Below are 22,507 nucleotides of genomic sequence, written 5' to 3' on the forward strand. Positions count from 1 at the left end.
TACAACCTTGTTTCATTCCCTCACTTTATCCTATGCAAAAAATGAGTTATGGTTTCCATAGGAAAAGGGAACCAACTAAAACCATTACAGATTGCTACACAGGACATATGTATACAGGATATTTTAAGTGCTTGATATATAATGCCAATCTTACTGTCAAGCTTACTTTGAATATAGCTTCCAGACCATTTTTTTTAAAAAAAGACGTGACATTGTCTCTGCAAAAATGCCATTGTATAAAACCATCCTGATTTCCCTGTTGTTCATCATTTGAGTTCCTTAAATATGGAGCAGAGATAATTCAGTAATTAGTAGATGCAACAGTTGAACAATTTTCTCTCTTCAGGGATGGACAGCTAAGGAAGAAAGGGATGGATGGAGAATTCCCACTTGGTCCCTTAGAAAAGACATTCAATATACCCTGAGCTCTAGCCCAGATTTGATCATAATATTACACAAAGAAACACAAGAGACATTTGTGTCCCCCTCTTCCTACAAGTGAATTTTTTTACATCTCTAAGAACACACACTGAGAATCAAAACACACTGAAAATTAATTTCATATTGGACTAATTCAGATTCTGAGTAGTCATTTTCACTTCACAATAGGATAAAAAAGTGTTTCTCCAGAAGATGTATCAGGCCAACTTTTAAGTACAGGAGGTCATGACAGTGCTAATAATAAACATCAGTCCTATTATTTTCTTCCACCTGTTCCATCTCTCCACTCAAATAGTGTGGGAAGAGTGGTTTATTTAAAACTACACATAACTAAGACAATAAACCACCAGTATATTCCCTGTTAAATAGCTTCTGACTTTGATGAAAAACAAATCCAGGGTAAGTCCTGCAATGTCTTTAATTTTCAGTTCTCATACAGTCTGAGACTCGAATTCTGCCACTTTACACTGACTCACAGATGGGTTTTTTTGATGTGAAACTCTTTTGCCTATCTGTTCATTTTAATTTTTCTTATTGTACAGTTCCACTAATTTTCCAGGCTGCAAAATGAGGAAGTCCTTATTACATTAAATTTGATGTAAAAATTCTGTTATCACCACACACACAAGAAATGTTTCAACTATTAATTGAAAGCAAGGGTTTTTTCCCCACACTTTCTTGCTTATGACTGAAGAAACCATTAGTATTCCTTTCAAAAATTGCAGGTGATATTTTTCTCATTTAATACACATACCACGGTATATAAAATGTATTTGAGAAACTAAAATCCTCCTGAAATTCTAATTCTCTTCTTTTTTTTTTCTTTTTTTTTTTTTTTTTTGGTCAATCAGACTGGTCATCCCTTCACAACTGCATGTTTTTCTTCTAGTACAAAAGATGTTCTTGTTTTAACTTCATTTCTTTGTCAGCTCAGTTTGTTCTCTCCTTTTGCTTTATCACTTTCAAGATGCACTTCAATGTATCATTCACTTACCTTCTCTCTAAGGCAGCATGACTACCCACATCTTGACCAGTTTGTGTTTTTCACTGTAAATCAAAACTGAATAGCCACTTATTTTTGCTTTGCTTTCAGACTTATAGAATGTGACACTGGAGACAATGTCACCAAATGATTTTTAAAAATGTTCTTTTATCTATCATACAATGAAGAAAAATTACATAAATCGATATGATGGGATAGCAATTTAATAAACACAGAAATTTTTCATGTATGATCTGAAGTTAAAATTAAAACATTGCCAAAATCTATATTGATCAAAAGTGTTAAAAATAGTAAATGCCAAGTATAAGACCTGCCTTAACTTTCCTTTATTTTTTTAAATAATTTTGACTTTGTTTTTTGTGGGGTATTTTTGGTTCGTTTTTTTTTTTTTTTTTTTTTTCAAATATAACCAGACTTTTCAGAGGCAGGGAAACATTGTATGCCCTAAAATATAAAGGAAAATTTTCAGGCATATCTTCCATAGGAAAGATTTTACTAAGCCTCTATTTCTACACTTTGGCACGCAGGAGCAGACACTATAACATATTTTTCAAATAAGGTATTTTTAAACAAAATGCATTTTTGAAAGTCTGACGTTCTTTGTTCCCTGTAGCCTGTCTTTGACTTCTCAGTTTGGCTTCTACCTCAGAACTAGAACATCTTTTCATGTTCCATGAAGAATCAGAGTCTTGTTGCATTGGTTGTAATTTTCATCTACTTGACTTAATTCTTAAACAGCTCCCACAGTCATAAGTGCCCTCAGTTTTGCTCTGTGAATCTCAGAACACAGATCTGGTTGCAACTGTAGAATGCATAACAATGTTTTAATGAACTATCACTTAAATTTAAACAAGTACCTACATATTTTTCTTGGATTTATCTGTTTTGCTTTTCACTGAAGAAACCAACAGAAGTTGTTCCATACAATGAACTGACAGATTGTCTTAACATAGAGATTGCAGGATGAAATTTTCATCCTACAGCAAGAACCAACACATCTGTAAAATATATTTTAAAACCATGTGTCCATTCTATCTTTAGTCTGCTGTTTACTTCTGCTTAGAGAATAACTCTGAACCAGGTCTCCATTTGCACCCATAAGCACTTTTTTTTTTTCTTTAGACCTTTATGAGTTTCAAATACACATTTTGGTTGGAAAATATCTGCCAGTATGTGTTCAAGTGTAAAAGTGCTACGTGTTTTTACAAAAACTATGTGTTGACACATGTACTTTAGAAGTATGGATTATGACAGTCATACTACTGTGGTGGAAGACTTGTCTCTATGATCACCCAACAAGAACCATTGCAATCTATAGCTCTCCAAGTAAAGCATACTTTAGAATCATGCACCCTTGCATAGTAAACACAAAAAACAGAGTAGAACAGCAGAGAATTAATTTAGTACTTTTGAATAGAAAGTCATGCCTACAAACAGAAAAGTAGCAGAAGTAATCAGCGTCTGCTAAAATTTCAAAAGCAGTGAAAAATGGTGTCCTAGGGTGTGAGGAAAGTAAGATGTAATTGGTATGTACCATGCACACAGTATTGATTGGCAAAAAAATAGAATTAAAAACATCCAATAGAATATTCAGGACACCAGGTGACTATAAATTTTTTAGACATGTGCAAGCTATTTTGCAATTGATAACACATTTCATTCTAAGTAAAACAGCACCATAAAATTGAAGTACAGTCTAATTTGACACAACCTATCAATTCCTAAATCAAAACAGTTAGGCATATTTTATTGTAAATGGAAGAAAGTTCTTCCAGTTTTTGCATTAACTAGCAAGAGGATAAAACAGTATTCTTCTGGTCTTGCTTCTTTTATTAGAAATTTCATTAGGATGTCAAGAATGATCCTAGCTGGCTTAGGGAGACATTTAATAGGACTCATTCTTTTAAAAGTGTGACAGTAAAGCAGCAGTACATTTACTTGCAAATATATTCTCCATTCAACAGCTGAACAACTGCAATTGGTTTATGGATTCTCTATAAAATAAATTATTTGTAAGGGCTCCACATGTGTCCTGTGACCTTTCACAGGATTTCAAAAATGAAACAAAAAAAAAAAAAAAGAAAAGAGAAAACCTCTATATGGGACCCAAAAGAAATGTTTATGGCCTTAAGTTTCTGCCTGAGACCTTTTCAGATCTTCATTTTGTCTCTCATTCATTCTTTCTTAAGACAGTGCAGAGTTCCATTTTCAGGATCTTTTATAACTTTCTTCTTTTTTTTTTTTTTTTTTTTTGGCTTGTGAGTTTTTATTTTAACAAAAAGCAAATAATTGTGTAAAATAGTGCATATCTAACTACTGCAAGAAATAATATGCTCTAAATGTATGGTATTAACTTGGCTCATCTGAAAAAATCCTTCTAAAATATATGGTTTTGGAACTTAGAGACATACATTAAAAATACTACTTTACTGAGCATACATAGTATGCATACATAGTAATTACACAACTTAAATATGTCATTGTTACTTATCTGATATTCATGTACTCTGAAATAATTTCATCAATTATAACTGTAAAGTATATATGATTTGTGAGATCTGTAATAGTGTTTATCCTTTACAGAGCAGATTTTATGATTTTTTTTTCTTGAGTATGGTATTTTCAATTCATAGTAGTGTAACTGAGAAAAAAAAAGCACATATTATATAATTCAGAACTTCTAAACATTTTTGTTGGTTTGTTCATTCATTTTCCCATTAATCAGCACCATTACAGGAATATTTTTCAAGAGTAACTTTGAATGGATAAAAAAAAAAATTATTATTAACAGCAAGATAAAAAAACTGTAACTACACCCTGAAGAAATTATATATATGGAGACATTTTAATATTATTTTTAATTTAATTTAACATAATTTTATTACTCTTATCACACTTCTTCCTTCCTCTGTTCTTTTATTTATTTAAGTGTCTGGTAACATAGAAGTCCCTGCTTTTAAACTTGTTGATTAATATAACAGTAAGATTATATTAATTAATTATGCTATATTAATCTATTCCTGCCTTCGATAAGGAAGACTCTACCCTATATGTGGCAACACACTTGGTGTTGTCTGATGACATGTAGGTTGATGCTGTCCATATACAGCATCTTAGGAAGTAAAAGAGACTTTACCCCTTCCAGGAGACTGCCATCACATGCAGTAATGAAAACCTGCATACTAAAGATCATATAGACAAGCTCATGCTTATTTTGCATGTAGTTTACACTATTTTACTTAGATGCTATTAATTCTTAATGGAAACGAGAATTTAATGAAAATTATTTGGATGTTTTCTTTCAAATCACAGTGGTTGTGAAATGGAGAATATGAAGAATACATGGGGAAATAAATTAACTCAGGGCCCACTTTATTTCACAGCAATATATTTTGCTATAAAAAGTACCTCTCACATCCAACAGGGACTCCAGCATCTGAGCATTCATTAAAAAGAAAAACAAAACACAGCTTTGTTTCTAGCCTTCCTTGCTATAACCTTGAAAGCATGAGCAGCAGCTGTAACGGATGGAAGGTAGCAGAGTGTAACAAAATGTCTTCCTGAGATGAAAAAGTTTAAAATTAGATCTCTGAGCTGCAAACTTCCCCATTTATCTCACTCAGAGTTTTGTGAGCTCCATGATCTCATATCCACCGATCATGTCATTTTTTTGTAATTTTATAGTATGCAACATTTTATTGCAGTCAGTCACCTAGACTTTTGTTTTTCTGTTTTTTGGTTTTTTTTCCTGTGCACCTGGGAGATTATGTTCTGCTGGTTTTTATTCTGTACAGGTCATGTAAATCAGATTTCAAGCAAGCTCACTGTTCTGTTTTACAATATTGAAAGTATATATAAATATAATATATATATATATATATTATATTTATATAAAGAAAAAAGCTAATTCTGATGATCCAATCTTCTAGTGCATCTCAGTAGTTTTCCCATCAATATGATGTTATGATGTCAAGGATTTTCTTCACTCTTAAATGCTCAATGAATAAGATAGGCACCAAATATCACTCAAGAACCTTTACTACCCAGAAAGCAGCCCTGAGCACTCAGCTCATGGCCATCTGGGACTCTGGAGTTGCCCAGTCACTGCCTGGTGTAAATTGAGTATGAGCTATGTCACTGGCCAGGGAGGTGACTTACCCTCAGCTTAATATCAAACCCTCACAAGCTCTGTGACTGTTTTTAAAATGATTATTAGACAGCAATCACTACAGTCCTTCTGCACATTTAACATAAAACACTCAGCCACAATAATAAATTTCCCACAACTGTGGATTAAAAATGTAGCCCGGACAGTTATTTTTTCCTCCTCTCCTTTCCTTTTTCTTCATCTTTCCTTAACAAACTTTGTTTTTTGCTACTTGACTAAATAATGTACTACAGATATTTTTAAAGAATATATTAATCTTTTCGTGCTAAAATATTGCATTTTTGTCAATATTAATACACTTCTTGGGCAGTAGACAAGACATATTTTGGTAAAATATGTTAAGAAGTAACCAATTTTTTTTTAAAACTATCATAATTGTTTTCCTTTTGTGTAGATTTTTCCAAACTGCTCAGTTTAAGCTAAATTATCAATACAATAATTTGCAGCCATGGTGTAAATTTTAAGAATTTAAACTCTCATATTTGGCTTTTTTTTTTTTTTGTAACTTAATTTTTAAAAATTCTCATTTTTAGGCAGTGATCATATTTATTTAATTTTGTTAACATGCCTTTACAATGCTCCATTATAACAAAGTTAGAAGAAATCAGTTTTTAAACTTCAGTGTAATAACATGGTAGAAACATATTTTAAGTGATAGGTAGATAGGAAAAAATAGAAAAGAAAAACCATCAAAATAAATTCATTTAAGAACTGTTTTCCTAAAAATGCAGAATAAGATCAATTTTTTCTTCTTTTTGATCCTCTCAGAAGCTTAGAGCTTCAAATCTCTACCAACCTCTCACTGAAAGGCTTATGACAACTTAACAAAACAATTTGTCTTCGATGTGCTTATGATTCTGTTATAAAACCACAGAGCACAAAGGTCTTAATCTCCCTCTCAAAAGTAATTTGGGATTTTGTTGAATTCCATTCTGACTTGGTTAGGGAAATGAGCTATTGTTGATCCTTCTGGCAAAAAAATATTAAAATATAAAAACAAATATAATCTAATTTTATAATTTCACTGCTTGCAGATGATACTTTTTGGATAAAGAATAAGTAATTTACAACTGAAAAACCCAGGCTCAGTATCCCATCCTACCACAGCTGTCTGATAAATGGATCAACAGTCAGCATGTGGGAACTTTGCAGAGCTCAGACACTTCTGAGGACTGTATTTAGGCATTGAGCTGCATCATTAAAGGCTTCCTGTTTCCACACCATTCTCACATGCCAAAACCAACTAATACCCTCATAACCATGAGAACAGTGCTCTGTTTTATTGTTTAGTTTTAATTCTCTTATTTTCAGCCTGATAGATCTGAATGTTACTTGATTTGAAGCAATTTTTTTTTTTTTTTCATACAACAGACAGAAAAACTTAAGTCCTTCACAGAAGGACTTATGTCCCCCAGGACATTCAGTCAAATTTCTCCATTCCATTTCTCCAACATGTAATCATTACCTAAATGTGAAGCAGGGGTGAAAGTCAGTTTGAGACTGAGAATGCAGATGCATACTCCTGAAGTTTCATCTTCATCCTGAGGCCTCCTAATTTTCTATCAGCAATCTACAAATCTCCTCCCATCCACACACCTTTTGTTCATTTTCACCCAATTTCTAGTTTGACTTTGTACTATACCCTTGTATTCAAGCCATCCAATACTTGGATGAAATTGCCTTATAGTAGAAATAGAAAAATAAATAACATCTGCAGACCTAAACCTCTTGTGTCGTGAAACCCTGTTCCCAAAGCACTGGAAGAACACAAAGAAAGGGAGATTGACTCCATCCCCAGAGACGAAAAACTGCTTGGATGTGCTCCTGTGTAACCTGCTCTAGAGGGGATCCTGGTCCAGCAGGGATCTTTGACTCCAGATCTTTGATCTCCAGATGTCCTTTCCAACCCCTAACATTCTGTGATTCTGTAACACAAAGAAGGGGATAAAGGATACATCTGCTTCATGGAAAGAGAGAAGAGTGGAGGTGATCCTTTAACCTGGGGAGGGTTACTCTGAGCCAAGCAAATCACAAAGTGATGTTTATGAGAAGGGGGCGTCCTCAAACTATGGAAGAGATGTGGAGACTTTAGTTGCATTCCTGAGGGTTTCCCTATGGGACCCTTCTTACCATCTATATAGTACTTTGCTCTTCAAGCCTAATTGAGAGGAGCATTACTTGAAAACATTTTATCAGAGTTCTGTGGGGATATGGTTCTTTGTGTTGGGGGATGCTTACCTTAAGAATAGAAACAATCAATTAATGTTCTTGACAATACTGGATGGAAATTGTGTTAGAAAGTTTCACTCCTACCTGTATAGATAAGTAAAGTTAAGGAATAAATGCTGGTGTTACCCTGCCCATGCCTTTCATCCTCAAAGAACACCAAACTGCCAAATAAAGGTAATTAACATAACAAGCACTGAATATAAGCAATGAAGAACTCAAATGACTGACCAGCTTTCTTGGAATTCTTTGTTAGTTTCAACCTTTTGTGCTTTGGTTATCCTGGCTCTGTTCTTGCAATTGTTTAGAGTAATTTACAGTTCACAATTTATCTTTCTTTACTTAAGAACTTTGTGCCTACAGTGGGAGGATGCACTGACTGCTGCTTAGGTATTCTATTTATTTGCTGATCTCTTAATGCTGCTTATTGAATTCTCCAAAGGTATTAATATAAAAATAAATTTAGAGAATACAAGCAAACAAAAGGCATAGAAAAGAAAGATTAATATTCACTTATCAAACAAAACAGCACCCATACCCCCTTTCCAAGCATAATTATACTGAAAGTTTTCTCTGCCCTGTAATTCCCAAATGCGAAGTCAAGCACTTGTAGTAGGTAGAGTTTAGGTTTAAGAAAACATGGTTTATCTGTGCTCTACAGCTGTAGCAAATGTGGAAGCAGTAACATTCCAGCCCTTTCAGTACTGCACAGTAAATTTTGGCCCTTGTATATGAAAAATAATATAAATGCCCTGAGGTTGCTAAAAGTAGTGACAACTGATACTCCAGCCTATTTTCTTATTTTTAAAGAAATATCCTAATGTAATATATTTTTTCCCCCTAGAATTCCATGGCCCATCTCTTTTCAGTTTCATATCATGTAGTTCTATTATCAAATTTACTGTATTCAAATAAGGTCTTTAATTGGGAGATTTTCTGAAAGGATAAAAGTCCCATTTCAAATAAATATAGATTAAATGGGCCTAAATAATTCAGATTAGAATGCAATTTACAGCAAATAAAATGTAATTTTAAACAATTTTTCCCGAATAAACTAAAATAAAAATGATAGCATAAATATATGTGATTTTTAAAAACACATTTAAACACATATAATAATTTTTTCTAAAGTGATAACAATTTCAAAGCTTTTTAAAAAACAGTTACCATAAAAACAGTGTTCAAGAAAGATCATTATTATGAATTCTAAAAGAGACACTCTGCAGAGAGATAGTAAGTATGAAAAAAAAAAAATAAAAAATGATTCCTGTTTTCCATAGGTGCGTTTTTTCTCATTTGCTTCCCATGAGAATTTACATGGCAGGTAAGAACTACATTTTTCAGCATCAGGTTTTATTATCTAGAAATCAGAAATACAAATATATTTTTTTAAAAATTATATGCTTATATACTGTTGATTGTCATGCTTGCTGATGGAGAAATACACACAAATATTTCCAATCTGTGGCAACTGCACAGAGAAACACATCAGTGCAAACAAATAAATGTGGGCATCAGTTTCTCATAACTGCACTAGGATTTTTATGGAGTAACATAATGTAAGGAAAAGCTTATGTGAAATGTAAAAACATGGCTTTTATTATCTAATATTGGTAATTGTGTGGGCAAATTAATGTTCCCAGACCCATTTTATATTCCACTTTCAAATGTTTCTTTTATATATATAAATATATATGAACACTATGGATCCAGGTAACTTTTTTCACCAGTGCCTTTTATATGTCACTCAAATTCAGCAAAGAAATAATTTTTTTCCTGTCTTAGCTTTTATACAAATCCAAGACAAAGCATGTCTGTGTCTACTGGTAACTCCACCGGGAGTCTTTTTTTTAATTCCACCATTTTTGTATTCATTGACTACCTAGCATCAACTAAGTAAACAGTCCAACAGGGTGAAAATTTAATTAGCAATAATCTGGAAGCTCTAGAATACCACAGGGCTTAATGTTAAGCATTGAATCAGGTCCATTCAATTGAGGTGTCTAACTGCATGTACTCTAGTAAAAATCTGAGCTCCAGCAAAAACTCTTCCCTCTAAATCTTTTGGTTGCTCTAGACATTCCCAGGCTGAGCATGCTAGGTGCTATGAAAATCAGTGTAGAAAAAACCATCAGAGCAGCCATAATGTTTTAGAATTGGGTTCTATCCATCCAATTTCCTGATTCCAACAACAGCTATAAATGAATACTCAGCAAAACGAGAGATAGCATACAGGACCTTTTCTGTTATCAATCACAGACTTTCAAGATCCTGACACTGTCCACTTCAAGTTCTAACACTGACAAGACCTAAACTAAGCCATACCCCTAAGTACTATGGCTGTATGAAACAAATACCTCCAGCAGTGGTGTCTCCATCACAGACCTGGGCAGCCTGACAACCCTTTCAGTGAAGAAATTATTTGGAACATCCAATCCAAACCTCACATGGTGCAACTTGAAGCCATTATCTTTTCTCCTATCAACTGTAACTTCATTAAACAGGCTGATTCTCACCCTTTTACAACCTCCTTTAAGGTAGTTGAAGAGAGCAATAAGGTCTCCTCTCAGCCTCCTCCAGGTGAAACAGTCCCAGCTCCCTCAGCTGCTCATCATAAGACCAATCTTGCAGCTACTGATTACATACAGTTCAGGGAATTTCCTAATACTTATGTGATCTGTTCTAAGCTTCCGTTCCCTTCCCTTTTCCCTTTTTTGTTGTTTCAAATCTTAGGCCAATTTCTGTTTTGGGGTAGTTGATTAGAACTGAACTCTGTGCAAAGCACACACAAAATGTGATATCTTCCACTCTAGAGATGCGTTTCACTCCTATAATTAGTGTGACAAACTCCAATGTAACTGTCAGTAGGCCCCTCCTCTGCAATCAGGTTTCCCTATGCTACAGAAACCTGTTACTTTTCCTATTCTACAGCTTTTAAATCCCAATTAATATTTAGCTTCACATTTAATTGAATTCAGTAATGGCTGTCTATATGCTAATTTGTTTGTAGTTGCAGGCCATCTGTTGTGGTGTAGGAACTTCCCATCTGTATTTAATAATTTACAGACAAGTCTACATTCTTTTACCTCTAATTTCCATCCTTTCTGTTTCTTTGTTTTAGCTCATAATATGTGAAGGGAAGTCACTGAGGTACAACTTCACTTTCAAATAATTAAAAACAGAGTTCCACAATGTTAAAAAAAATAATTTAAATAGGAAATTCAATATCCATGTTATTTTTCAAGTCATTAAATTAAAATATTCTCTCTGTATTGTACAATTTCCTGACAATGTTGTGATCTAGATTACCAAATATTTTAATTTTACTATTTCAAAAGAATTAAACAGGCATATTATAATTTCTTGATGCAGAGATATTTTTCATTTTTTGGTCTACAACCACTAATACCATATGTTTTTTCTCCACCAGATAATAATGCTTTTTTTTTTTTTTTTTTTTTTTTTTCGAGTATTTATAATTTCCAATCAGAAAACTTATTGTAAGGAAAGTTCTGGAAAATGTGAGAAATATGTTTTTCCTGAAATTGTATTCTGTAATTTTCAATTTGTTTAACTCTGAATCACTGATGGTCCCTTCAAAACCAGAGCAGAGGAACAAAACCATCTACAAGAGAAAAAAACCCAAAACTGAACGTCCTTGTTCTCAGTCTTGTATTTCCAGGATTAAAATGTTTAATCAACTGCTTCTTTTCTTTCCATCTTACCAGATAGAATTAAGCCTCTTTTAAATTAGATATCTCACTTTTATTTCCAGTTTTATGAATATCTTCAAGTTATTTAATAGGACAAAATTACTTGCTATTTGTCTTTTACCTTATTTTAATATCACTTTGCGATTATAATTTGTGAATGTTAATTATTCTCAGGTTTTTTTGATAGACTTTGATCATCAGTAAAGGCTAGGCAGCACAGAAATGAATTTTTGCACCTATATCTCAGTTTCTACTGCAGACTTGATTCTGAGTCAATGTACTATTTTGCTTTCTAGTCAATGGAAAGTTAAGTGATTGAGATCTCCAAAGAAATTACCCTAGACACCTTTATAGACTTCTACCTCTTCTTGTAGGCTAGAGTCTCACATTTTTCAGCTCCAACAGTCCAGGATATCTATTTGGCCTAAATGAGACCATTCTGTTATTTACCTTCTCCACCTGCCTTCTTGTCAGAGAAAGTACTCTGGCCATGGGCAGGTCCAGCTGATGAATGGCAGCAGCCCTTAAGTGCTGTGTGACTGGAAGGTCTCCTTCAGCATCAGCTAAATTGCAAATAAAAGTTCACTGTCTATACTGATGATGACTGTCTACAGTGACAAAACAAATAATGTCAAGATTTTCTAAGAGATTACAGCATGATACAAGACAGAAAGGCTTTGTGATTAGCTTAGACAAAGAATTTGACAGAATGAACACGTGGCAGACAAGATATATTCTGGCAACAACCTTTCCCATTGTATTACAGCCATTAAAGCTGACAGTCAAGGTTCTTAAATTTGCTTACAGGAAGTATTGTTTTATACTCCATATGATTAAGTTTTGTAAATTCCTTCCAAAATCGTTAAAGGAATATCCTAATGAGACTAGAAGTAAATGGATGTTTGTGCAAACCATAAAAGCAGCTGCAGTGACATTTGATAGAATCCCACATAATATGTTTACACAGACATACAAATATAATAATTTTGTATTATGTGACAGGAGAAAACCTTGATCTATCCAAAAGAGACATTGGAAAAATGACTGCATGAGGAAATGTCTGGCTCTTATTCCATTGTGCTTTCTACTGAGATGTAATTGCTGTGTCTTAATCTCATGGAAGGAAAGCAGAGAGTTGTCCCAAGCCCAGAGCATTAGACATGACATGTACCCTTACTTGGCCATTATCTATTTCATGTGCCATTATATGTGTTGTGTCTATCTCAGTGGCCTTCTCTGTCACAGAAATTAGTTACATTAAGCTAATCTTTCAATTAATTTAATACTTTATTTTACCTGTATCTGAATTTCTTCTTTATTTGCTTCATGTTGTCAGTGAAACTGCTGAGCAATTCAGGTTGCTGAGCATAAGGCAACATTAACTGAAAAAGATTGGAATCATTATTAAGTTGCAGTAATTATTCAAGGAAGGATTTTTTTAATGCTTTATCTTCAGCCATTGTCTGAGAGAGGCCAAAGACCTAGAAATACATGAACATTATTATGAACTCATTGTGAATTCCATATGCTTGATCCTTAAGCACTGGAACCAATAAGAAAGTTTCCCACAGATTTCAGAGGGGAATATGGTAATGCCATCTAAATTCTGTGCATGTTAATTATTCATAAAGCACAAAACTAAGCACTTGTATGAACCTTAAAGCTTAACTAAATTTTAGCTGAGTGTTAAAACTGTCGCTGAAAAGATTAAAGGTAAGTTTGTGAAAAGCAGTAATCAAGAGTCAGGGAAAGAAACCTGCTTTCTTTGGTTTTTTCAGAGCAGTCAGCCATCAGACCATTAATTATTTTTTCCGTGAGACTGAAAGGTGAGATTTAAACATCATTTGGTAATGACTATCAGCCAAATTCTTGCCAAATACTTGCATTCTGAAGATCACTGGATATTCTATGACTAAAGACATGCACTATTTAGCACTGCTTCTCATATAACTAATAGTCCTGATAGTTTCAAATGATGCTTATGCTCATACTATCATTTACAGCAACATCTCTTACAAAAAAAAGGAGAAAGAAAGGAAAATCACTTACTGATTTTTTGTTTATTTTTTTTTATTACCTCAGGGTTTATAAATTCCTCCTTCTGACTAGCCCATTATCTTAACTTAATTTCTCTGTTTTAGGGGCAACCTCTTGTTTGGATGACTAGAAGAGATAAACCCTTTAGTGAGCAATTCCTTACTGCCACTCTGTGTCTCAGCAGTAGCTTCTGTGTGCCTGGCAGGAGCATGAAGTGATGACAGTCTTTTAACACCTTGTATCAATAGGATAAACAGCATGCTCATCTTCAGAGCTTTATCAGATTAACCCTGGCATAGTAGCTTCAATAAGTTATATTAATATATCTCTGCATGACCAGCTGTACCTAGTAAATACTAAGTTATCTCAATTTTTTTTCTCTGTTTCCATCCAGATGCATTTGATTTGTATACAGGCAGAAATCAGATGTTAAAAAAATGGCACTACTCTTGTTCCCAATGTTATTTTCACTTATAAAAATTAGACATCGATTAAAAATAAATAGATCGCTTCAAGTAGTTACTAAGCCTCATACACAGGAAGCCTTGCACATACACTTTGTGTTCATTTGCAATGTCATGCATAGGAGACTTCAGAATTGTGCTCCAGCTGCAGTTACCCTACATGAACATAAATATATCACATTAGTGAAGTCTATGGTACACAGCTTTGGCTGGTATAAATTGTAAGGATGGCAATGTATTAAAGTCCACTGATTTACACAAGCTAAGATTCTGACCTGCTGTGCTTCAAAACCTTCACGAAAATAAAAACTTCCATAAAAAACTTCTGCTGCGATACATTTTTTTTGCATACTTTTAAGCTAGAATAACTTCCCCTGGTTTTAACATTACTTATTAGTTACTGAGCATCTAGCCTAAATGAATGAGAGTCTGTGATTAGAACTTGAGCTAATCCAGTGTTTGGTTATAGAGGTGAACTGTTTAAGCTAGTCGTTAGTCTTTGTCAACAGAGAAATAGGCACCATCTGTTTCTGTGTACATTAAGATGGAATAAATCAATTTCTGAAAAATATGTATGTCTTGCTCTCCACTGAACTTGGAAGCTTACGCTTAAAATCTAATTTTTGATGCCTCGAATTTTATCACATGAATTTTCTAAACACAGTAAAACATTATTGCTATACAGTGCACACATGTTGTACTTCATATGACACATATATTTACATATACAAGCCACTGACTTGTACATGCTGTTAATTATATTGCTGAAAAATCATATTCAGTAGATTTCAAAGTAAATATTAGAGAAATTGCAAATATATTCAGGGAGGTACAATATTTATGCACACTCCAACACCTGAATAATGATTCTGTCATTTTTCTATTTTTACTTTTTATGCTTCTTATATTCAGAACACTGAGTAACCGATCTCTATAAATTAGTATTTCTTTAATGTGTGCCTAGATTGGCACCCAATTATTGAGTTGTTCAATTTACACAATATTTCACATTATCTTCAGTCTCTTTTTCTACATCACTGTTACCTCTTTGGATGTCTTTTCTGGTGCAAAATCAGCATTTCCACAGAAGGACAATGAAATTTGTGTCCATTAAATGTAGCTTTTTCATTAAAGGAGAAAAGGATCTTTTTCAAGTAACAATGAAGTTTGAAAATCTTTATTATTGCTAGAACTTATCTTGCTTTTCCTACTACCTTGAGCATACTGAGGATTCAGAGAGCAATTCTGACTGAAAAGGCAGGAGCCCATGCAATTGTTTTATGTGCCACAAAGCTTAGAGCCATTAAGTTTTCTCTGTAAGTCATACTTGTGCTGCACAGGGACTACTTAACAATACTATAGGAAGTATTTTTTAGAAACTGACATCAAGTATGGAATATACAATATGGCACTGATCTGTTGATTCTGTGCTATCTTGAAACATCCCTTGCACATGCTGTTTGCTGAAGGAGAAAGAATAATCACAGTTTTTAAATATGCTGAAGTTCTTTCCCCATGTGCATTGTAGCTTGAATCTTACTGAGGTGAGAAAATTCATTATTCAAACACTTTTTCATCTTTATCTTAACAATTGACAAAAATTGCTCTCATACATTTCTTTGATTAAAAAAACCTTTTTTTAGTTATAGATGATTCATGAATATTATAATTATTTTTTTAAAGGATTTCTCTAAGAACTTCTAACTTCCCTTGATCCCTTGTTGAAAACTAAGGAAATTCTTGCAATACTGAGATTTGATTCTTTCCCTGAAGCTTTATAAAGATGTCCTTCAATATTTGTATATCTTTCATCAGCTATCTAGTCATACCAGTCAGAAGCAGAGGAAATCTATATCTTGTTATTATTCTTGTTCCTTTTCCTTGCAAGCAATATTTGGGTGAAATGATTGCCGTGTTAAAACACTCTACCTGAAGATCAAAGTAAAATTATTTACTCCCTGTGCTGACCAGTGTATTCTACAACCCAAGGAGCATTGCAGGTTCAATACTCCAAATATTAGGTTGCAGACCTTCCATGAGGTTTCATGCTGCAAATTTTTACATAATAGCTCTCTGACAGTGTAGTAAGGATGCACAATCAGACTAAAAAGGTGTGTAGGAAAAATCAAACACTTATCAAGAGGCACAGGTGTTACATTGACATTAATAGAGTAAACAGCTCTGGTCATGGTCTCCAGCACTGCATGTATGCTCATTTATATTGTTTGTTGAAGTCTGGCATGTTTCCACCTTCTGACAATTAGTGTTTTCCCAGGCATTGCTTGGTCACAGTCCAGAGACTGTTTTCAACAGGTGGTATACTGAAACCATTCATAGCAAGTTGTATATTATTTGTACCTTTTTCTCAAGGTCAAAGAGTAGATTCAAGCCCATTTAGTTTATAGTCATAGTCATAGAAGAGCACAGCAGAGAAGCTGGCACAATAAGCACTGGATTAGCTACAGAAAGTAGTAAGGAGCACTGAGAGAGGGAGCATTTGTCTTACTGCACTTCCTACTGAAGAGTAAAATTGGGACAGGGTTCATCAGCTAAAAAATACATTAATTTCACATGCTTGTTCTTACTAGAGAATATTTTATTTTCCTAATTCCTGGTAGCACTGCCCACAAAAACATGTAAAAAGAGCTGTCCTATAATTTAATAACATTTTTGTGCTTTATGGGTCAAGCAATCTTTCAGGAGGAAAAAGTTAGAACTATCACTTTCAAAGTAAAAGGACAAAGCTAAATTTACTGCTAACTATGCAAAGTCATTTACAGTTTCCTACTTTTATTGCTTTATGCATATTATATGAGAAACATAAGAATTAATTAATTTCCTCCTTAAAGATGATTTAATATGGAATTTTCTCTGGTTTCTGACATATTTCTTATTTGTTGCAGTATCTATCAGAACATAGCTGCTGTGAGAAAATATATTATGAGAAACATTAAGTAGAGATTCTGTGGCAGTTATGCATGTGAGTTCCTAATGGCATTCTCTGAAAGGAAGTATATTATCAAGGTCTCAGAAATTAAAATTCTACTTTTAGTTTCAACATGTAAAGAAAATGCTTATGTTCACATCTCGCTTCCCACATTTTACTTCTTCCCAAAAGAAGAAATTCTTCACACACTTCTTTCCAATAAAGTTATTGCAGTAATTTATCACCATTTGAAGCTGTCAATATTTCATCATGTTATCTGCTCTTTTGTCTAATAAATGCCAAATTCCAAGCGAGTAGAGCACAAACTCAGGTGACAATATCCTCTGCCCACAGTGGATTTTAGATACCAAAAAGATTTCTCCTTTTGGGATAATAGAATACCTTGCTGTAAATCAATTTCACCCATTTGAGGAGGGTACAAACTGACTTATATTTAAGAGCTCAGAAAAAAATATAGGTATCACATCTCAAGTTTGAATTAAATCAGTTTCCTGTTACTTTCAGAGGACCTCAAATTACAGTCTGAATAGTGTTGAATACTCCTTAAACTTGTCACCCTGTATTATTTCTCTCTTGTGCTACAGAATAGCATCACATTTCATCCTTCTCTTTGAAGTGGTCATGAGACAATAGTTTCACAGTAATCAATAACAAGAATTGTCTAGCTGATTAATAAAGATAAACAAGCCATGTTCTAACAAACACTATTGCATTTTAATCAGATACAGCAGCATCTATTTGTTCTGTGCTTCAGTGAGTCATGTTGTACACAATGTACTTCTCAGTCTGCTCAAATGAAAACTCAGGTCTCCCCACTTTTTTAGTGGCAATATAATTGCATGGGAGAGCTGAAAAATCAAGGTGACTTTTGGTCTATGAATACAAAACTTGTAATTTTAAACTCCTCAGCCATTCTACCTTATGTCATTGTGCTCAGCATAACTGTAGGACACAATGGGTGGTACTTGTGAAAGATAATGGATGTGGTACTATTTTGGTTAGGCTGATTTTCTTTAAGTTCTTCACAAAAGAGAAGTCAACCAAATACATGCTCAGAATAATTTTCAGACTTTGGAGTTTAAGGTTTTAAGCAGACACCAAAATTAACTATCCTCAGAAACAGCTAAACAACTTTACAGAACAATCTTTCATAGAAAAATGTTATTTACATATAAAGATGAAAATGTAACATTTTCCAGTATCATATCAAAGTATTTCCTTTTTATTCTGATGAGGTCAAGTTCAGGCAGGGAACACTGTTAAATTTGAAACTGGCTGATTGGCAAAGCATCTGGCACACCCAACATTACAACAGTTTCTTTTGCAGCAAGTGGAACACAGTAAAAAGTGTTATGCATTGCTAAGGAGGCCATATGGACTGTCTGCCTTAAAATATCATGCCAAGCATTTTGGCATGTCTGTGCAAATTTGTGCATGGTAATTTAACAGTAATATTCGGACATTTTTTTCATGCATCTCTTCTGTGTTCTATATAATTGAACTACTTCCCTGTGTATGCATTTCCTTCCCTCTGACATTTTAAAAAGGGTCACGAAGCTCACCACTTGTCCTGAATGCAAGTCTAGACTTCCTGATGATCTCTGCTACCCATTGCTCTTTTGTCAACTAAAGGAAGTCTAACATTAAATGTTACTCTTGCCTATGTGTGCTGATGCTATTCAAACAAAAAGAGACCTCCTCCTAATAGAAACTGTTTAAGTATCAGACATGAAAACTGAGGGCTGCATCTGTCTGTCCTTGCCATCCAGAAAGAACAAGAGGTGATGCAATGTGTTCCTGTATGTATATAGCCAGGAGCAATACATATATCCCCAGCAAAACACCCACACACAATATTCAGAGTTTGATCCTATACCAGTCATGCTTCATAGGCATGCATATTGCTTTATAATCTCCTTCTCCTCAGCAGCATTTAAACCATTAGCAGCAATATCTTTGTTACAAACATTCACAGTAATTTTTTTCACTTTGGGAGTTAACGTGACAGAAAAAGGAACAGAGGGATGGTCTGAAAGGAAGCTCTCACTGGAACATCCTAAGGAGATATTGCTATGCTCAGAACATCCAACCTTCTCTTCTTACATGTACCACAGAAGACAAAAGTGCAACATAAACCAGGCACAGCAAGGCCAAGAAAGATGACCTTTTCCCTTTGTCTCATGTTTCTATAACCTAGGTGAGACAGGCTTTACAGGCTTTTATGGCACTTCATTTGTGGGTGAGGATATTCTTTCAGCCCTCGGGATGTTACAAATTGCTCTCATCAAAGAGAATACTTTGGAGGCATGAGGTTTTTTTAGAAATGCTGAAAAAAAATTGTGTTTTTTTAAATAATTTTCTAGGAGTCTGAAATTTCAGGTCTGGTTTGCTTGAAGAATTAATTTATTGTAAAATAAACAGTAGGAGAGATTACCATTATATCTTTCAAAAATCAAGATGACAAAATTTAAGCTTAAATATTGCAGCTGTTTTTTAATTCATTTCATTTTGCATTCTCATCCATCTCTAAGTAATTTTGTTTTGCCACTCTCTCTACTTTCTATTTCATTTTTCATCCTGGCTTTGTTTATTTGTTTGTTTCCCAACTGATTTTTTTTCTCCTATCTGCTTCATTATCCATAGCATTTTTAAGTGCAGCATAAAAGGCAGAATTTGAGTCTAATTTTCAAAGTCATTGTGGGAAAGTAATTAAGCAAAATATGTTTCTACATTCCTAATAGTATAACTCTACAAACAATAACAACACACTAAAATTGGAGAGTGAGATTTAATGTATAATGGGAGAAAGCAAATCTTATCATAAAAACCTTGTGTCTAAAGCATGAGGCTAGCAAAATCAGACCTGAAGGGAAAGCCAAGCTTGAAAGAACACAAGCAGAATTGATCAATACTCTGGCTACACTCCTTTGGAAAGTTTTTTTACCCTCTAACTTTATAGTATAAGTAAGTAACCCAGGAAGGTAATACTGGAAAAAAAAAATCATGCAAAAAAATCATGGTTAGAGAGAGCACATGGAGCCAGGCATTTAAAAAAAAAAGTTACATTTTTGTTAAGAGCAAACATGACCTTATGTCTTTGTTTGTCTCTTAGTAGCTACAGTGAAAAATTTTCACAACAGTATGTGAAAATAAATTAAAATAAACAAATACTTTCTGGAGTTAGGTGTAGAAAGGGCATTCTATGTCATAAAGTTCTAGCTTTCTTTTATCTTATATGACCAAAAAATAATTCTCTTCTACAGTACCATATCAGATACCTTTTCAAGAGTGGAAAGTTTTATTTCCTCTCATTATTCATTTGGAAAGTCACACTCCTCCAAAAGTTATAAATTTCCTTCTAATCTTCAGCCCATAAGTATTCCTGGTCCAGTCTTTACATCTGTTCCTGTGTCAATGTCTTTTTTAGAGTATTTACCTTTTTTGCTTCTCTGGAGTTTGCCTACCTGCTGTATTTACAGAGAGGCATTTTCTTTACCGTCACTCTTAATTTTGTTGAGTGAAACAAGGCATGATCTCTTAATCCTCTCTTTTTTTATGTTGCTACAAGCTATGGTTTTGCCACGAACATTTCAATGTTGATACCACAGGTTTTCTTGGTAGTCTTACCAAGAAGTGTTTGGTTTTCAAAAGAAACTGAAACCCTAAAATCCAAACAATAATGTCAAATTCAGTAATGACTTATATAGAATGCATTTTTAGACTTTTTACTGCTTTAAGATGCAATAGTTCAGATGTCATTGGTCTGTAATTTTAGCAAAACAATGTCGACAATTAAGTAATTAGATAGATATATTTACATTATATTTAAATATAGATATAAAATTCATAATGATGTGTGTAATTACATATACATAGATTTGTGAATGTTTGAATATAGAAATACACATATATGTGTATATATATGTATATGTATGTATATGTATATGCATATGTACGTGTGTGTTTGCTTCATCTACACGTTTACTAAAATTGAAACAATACAGAGAAGATTAGCATGAACCCTGTGTTGAGTGTCTGATGATATTCAGATTTGTGAAGCATTCCATTTGGGGAGTGGAAATACTGGTCGGTCAGTCCCACCTTTTTTCTGGCAAGATCATGGATCAGAATGGAAACTATGCTAAGGCACATGAATAATAGGGGAGGTGATAGGTGACAGCCAATATGGTTTCACTAAGGGTAAACCATGCTTGACAATTGGTGGCTTCCTATGATGGAGTTACAGCATTGGCGGGTAGGGAATGAGTGATTGATATCATCTCTTGACCTTGTGGATTGCTCCCACTGTCAGTGTTGCTGACAAAGATGTTAGACAGTGCCAGTTCGAATACCGACCCCTGAGGATCACCATTCGTGCACTGATATCCACTTGGACATCAATCCATTGACCACAACTCTTTGAGTGTAACTGTCCAGCCAATTTCTTGCCTACAGAGTGGTCCATCTGTCAAGCCTCTCCAGTTAAGAGACAAGGATGTTATGCAGGACATGCTTTGCAAAAGTCCAGGTAGATGACATCAGTTGCTCTCTCCTTTCTATATTTTCTCTTCACTGCATAGCATATTCTTTCTATTATTCCTGTAACATTACAATAAACAGCTCCCTTAATGCTAATACATTCCATTGTAAAAGCTGAGACTGCTTTGCAGCCTCTTCTTAAAAGAAGCAGCTGGCCTCTATAACAGGGTAAAATTGGTAGAGCTGGCAACAACAGAAGCATGATTTGTCCCGTTATCAGTGAAAAAAATCTGTGTCCAAACCTGGCCGTGCAACAAATAGTTCTGCATAGAACATTTCTATTTACATATCTCTTCCTGATATGCACTCCTACTTACATGGGAGTGTAAAACCCTGATCAGGAATTTCTCCTGTACTGATGGAAAAAACACTAGAAAAACTCTTTCAGTGTTGACAGGCAGCTTGTTGGCTGAGTTTAGCAAGAGAAGCCTACATTTAATCTGTTCTGCCCTCATTACTGAATTCAGTGGAAATTATTATAGTTGGCTACAGGGGACAAGAGGATAATTTGTACAACCAAGAAAAGAAATAAAGTACTGAAAGCCCCAAAATGATAACATTCCAATATGATTATGTGAGAAGATGAACCATCTCAAAAATAGGGCAGAAAAATTTAGTGGGACCGAAAAGAAGTAAAACAAACCACAAAGGAGTAGAAAAAATACTACTTTTCTTTATGTACCATTTCCCAGTTCTGAGACCAAGTTCTTTGCAGAAATACCTATTATGAACTTGCATGTGTATTTTGTTATAATTCTCCATATGCTTTATATTCCTTTATATTAACATTTACACACACTGTTCGGCATTCCATTAAAGAAGGCATTTACAAAACAGATATGGTTTATACCACTTTCCAACAAGATGAAATGCCTGAAGCACTGCACTCTATTTGGTAGACACATAATACTATGTTTTAATTTTACCTGAAATAGATAACCCAAAGATTTAAAATGCCATGGGGATCAA

The 22,507-nt window shown here is 34.1% G+C and overlaps 1 non-coding gene across 1 annotated transcript; it reads left to right on the forward strand.

The window, feature by feature from the left end:
- The first annotated feature begins 20,957 nt into the window (after window positions 1-20,957).
- LOC115600478 lies at window positions 20,958-21,068 on the forward strand. Its single transcript, XR_003989005.1, has one exon. It is a non-coding gene; the product is annotated as a U6 spliceosomal RNA (small nuclear RNA).
- The last annotated feature ends 1,439 nt before the right edge of the window (window positions 21,069-22,507 follow it).

This window comes from Calypte anna, chromosome 1, assembly GCF_003957555.1.
Source record: "Calypte anna isolate BGI_N300 chromosome 1, bCalAnn1_v1.p, whole genome shotgun sequence".
NCBI classification, from domain to species: domain Eukaryota; kingdom Metazoa; phylum Chordata; class Aves; order Apodiformes; family Trochilidae; genus Calypte; species Calypte anna.